This window comes from Alosa alosa, chromosome 2 (genome assembly GCF_017589495.1).
Source record: "Alosa alosa isolate M-15738 ecotype Scorff River chromosome 2, AALO_Geno_1.1, whole genome shotgun sequence".
Lineage (NCBI taxonomy): Eukaryota > Metazoa > Chordata > Actinopteri > Clupeiformes > Clupeidae > Alosa > Alosa alosa.
The window spans coordinates 31,953,121-31,957,038 of NC_063190.1; the positions used below are offsets into that span (position 1 = coordinate 31,953,121).

The following is a 3,918-nucleotide window of genomic DNA, read 5'->3' on the forward strand; positions in this document are numbered from 1 at the left end:
TTCAGTGTGTGTCCAAAGAATGTCGTAATGATTATGTGTACCAAGTTTGAATAGGACTGGAGCTTTAAGTTCAGATAAAGGCAAAAAATCATGATAGGCCACTCCCCAAATGTTAATTGACACTTAAAAACTTAAAACTGGGCGAAAGATCAAATGTCAGAAAGAGCCAATCTGTTATACTTGGTCTGTAGATAATATGTTCTGAATTCTGTAGGAATCGGAACAACGGTGTAGGATGAGATACAGTACATCTTATCCTGGCTGACTGAAAAGAAGTTATCGATCCTGTATACACTATATCCTGAGTATGACCAAAGCCGGGATAAGCCTTACAACAGATAGGCCTATACTGATATTCATGTAAGCACCATATGCTGAGTATGACCAAAGCCGGGATAATCCTCATAACTGGGATACTGATGTGCATGTAAACACAATCTATGTAATATATAATCTATGATTACAAAGACCTCTGGGATGCAGATAGTAAGACCCACTCCTCCAGCATCACACCTCGGATACCTATAAAAGTAAATGAACACAGAAGGACTCACCAGGTGGGTTGGGTTGGATGATGTCTGGTACTCTAATCTTTCTCAGGGTTGTGGGAACAATTGTCAATTTCAGCATTATAAATGTGGGCACTTTTGATTTCTTGTATGATGTTTTCACCACAGTTTTAGAGTGTTTAATCTGGTGGCTTTTGACATTTCACATTAAGCCACATTTGTCAGTTGGAATGCTGTGATACCTCATTGTATGAAAAGCTATGCATAATACTGTTTAAGATCTTTCCGTAGAAACACGGATCATCTAGATATTTGAATTTAGCTGTTAGTTTTCTCATTAGATGGCTTTTTATTCCACTTTGTTCATTTTCAGTCTGTAATTTGTTCTACTGTTGTATCAGAAATCATGCATAATGCGACACGATTTGATATCCCTCAGAGGACTACTGTGTTAGGTAGTAGAACATTTTCGTACAAAGTAAGCAAGATAAACAAAAATCATTGAGAACAAATATATTGTTAATTACAAAAGACACCACTGCAATGTTATGCCATTATGTCTATTTAATATAGAGCTTATGTCTATTTAAGAAAGAGCTTGTTTTAACTAATTACATTTCCAGGACTCCGTTCCTTATTGGTCGTCCAACCTCAATGTCAAATACTGATAGCTATTTAAGACATATTTTGTTTAATTAGTCTGTATATATTGTCAGTGATATACAGCCATGGCTTCGACCAATCAGTCCAGTGAAGGCTCTGCCGTGGTGCATCAGCAGATGTTTAAGGTGGAACTGAATGAGGGGCCGCTGTCTAAACTTGTTGTGGCCATTCTCATGTCCCTGCTTTTCATCTGCATCAACAGCATCATGTTTCACACTCTCATGAGTAAGCCTGTGTTTAGAGAGCTGCCTCGCTATATCCTCTTTGCCCACATGCTTTGCAATGACACAGTTCAATTGTGGATTGTATCACTGCTCTATATTTTGTCTTTAAATGTGCAGAAGATTCCTAAGGCTGTTTGTTCACTGTTCGTTGTCATATCTGCAACTACAGCCCGTGTTTCTGTTTTAAACCTTGGTTTGATGTCTCTTGAGCGGTATGTGGCAATTTGTTTCCCTTTACGCCACAGCGAGATGGCAACACAGAAAATGACAGGTGTATCGATTGCCATAATCTGGGTTTTAGGCTGCATAAGTCCTGCGATAGATATCTTATATGCACTGATAGTGAGTCCCACATCTTTTAAAGACTCCATGTTCTGTACTCGAGAGAGGTTTATTTTCGCACCATGGCAGAGAGATGTGTTTGAAGGGCTCAATGGGTTTTTCTTTGTGGCTGTGACAGCCATTATCGTCTTCACATATATCAGTGTTATAGTGGCAGCTCGATCTGCCTCAGCAGATAAAGAGTCTGCTAAGAAAGCTCAGAGAACAGTCCTACTGCACCTTGGTCAGTTAGTACTTTGTCTCAACAGTTTGTTGTTTGGAACCATAGAGAGCCCTGGCTATGACCAGCAGCAGCAGTCGTCTGTTCATGGACCTGCGCTACGTGAACTTTCTCTTTGTTCTCATTCTGCCTCGGTGCCTGAGCCCCCTGATCTACGGCCTGAGAGACAATGCTGTTCGGCCCTTATTCCTCTACTATGTCAGGTGTGGAACCCAAAAGGTCAAACCCTCTGTAACGGCACACTAGGAGAGTGCGCAGAGTTGCAAAGAGTATATTCTTCCATCAGCAGATGATGTTTTGCCTTTTTAAAAGCTATTTCTGATCTGAATTGTATAGACATGAAGTGACTATGAGCTTTGAAAGAAATATATTGGACATTTCAATTATGCATGCTTGAATACAAGTTACACTGAACGAAAAATGATCGTCTGTAAATCAACACTTAACTTTGTCCGTGTAAATCAACACTTAACTTTGTCCGTGCACCTACTGTAGGTTTGACATAGATAAAAAAAAATTGTGTTAAATTTAGTTTCTTTTTGACAGTAGAATCCACATTTGAAAGCCTGGTCATGTTAGGCTACCAGTTGTAGTTGCCAGTTTATTCGTGTGGTTACTTTGCCTAGCTTAGACTTTGCATAATGAAAAACCTTTGTATGTCCTTTTTCTTCTTTGGTGGCATAGCTGATCTACAACGCACAAAAAGGGGCAAAATGTATATGCTGAAGGGCAAAGGAAATATTAAAATGTTTTACACTGGCCTTTTTGGGTTAAGTATTGAAAGACAGCCCTGATACTAGCCCTCCGACACACCCGCCATTCGCTTCATAAAGTGAAGAAGGCCTATGCTATGTTCCACTTCTCAGATCTCAGTTACAGTTTAAATTTCTGTCAGTGTAAAGTTCATCTTTTTTTGCCATTTCAAACATCACTTAAAGGTAGGCCTACACTATGCAGGCTGAGATCTATAAAACAATGTTTTTGGAATAAAAAGACAGGTACAGCTGATTGGTATTGCTGATTACTGTTAAATTGAATGATGTGAGCAATTCAGCTAGCTGAGGGCACGTATATCCTGATGTACCCTGACAATATTGTGTGCCTGCCTAATTTTGAAGCCAGCAGCTGCCACTAAAAAATCAAGAGGAAACACTGTGAAAGAAAGTTAATGCTTTTACAATAAACTAGGCTACATCAACACAATATGTAGAGTGAAACTGGATATAATAACATATATTATAACTATTTTCTTGAGTCAGTCCCTGACAGTAGAATGCATCAGGAAAAACACATAGGAAAAAACACTGTTCACCAAGTCATGACGATAAGCTAGTGTAGGCTAATCTTAGGTAATGTATGAAAACTAGTTGCCAGGCAATACTGCAATGAAATGCTTTATTGCCGCGGGCAATACTGGCAATACTGGTGACGGGCGGACATGCAGGAAATGAATCTGTTATGAATCATCTCGGCTTTATCAACGGCCTCTGATTTGGTCCTTGGTTACTTGGTTACTGGGCATGGACATGATTCAAAACTTAAAATTCTACAGATTTCATTGAATGTGTTTTGTTCTCTACACTACATTACATGGGATGAGAGGCAAATCAGATATGTACAGTTAAGAACAAAATTGTTCATACCCTGGCAAAATATTGATTTAATATTGATTTTCTCTTGACCAATATGTTTTGATCTGACTGAAAATGACCAATAGGTTGTAATACAATGTGGTAGAAACATGGAATTAAAGCAAATAAGCGTTTTTATCTTTTTTAACATTTTTATAAAAAATGGTGTGTCCACAATTATTCATACCCTTCTGAAATATGACATTGTTCTCTGTTAACCATTTCTTGACTTGTTTGGCTGTATGTTTTGGATCATTGTGTGGTTTTATGGCCCAATGATGCCTATTAGGGCAGGTCTCCTTGCACACTGCCTGATCTTTTCCTCCAGA

General features: G+C 38.7%; 1 pseudogene; it reads left to right on the plus strand.

Annotated features, from left to right (window-relative positions):
* Positions 1–1,237: 1,237 nt before the first annotated feature.
* Positions 1,238–2,204, plus strand: LOC125291277 (annotated as a pseudogene).
* Positions 2,205–3,918: the final 1,714 nt, after the last annotated feature.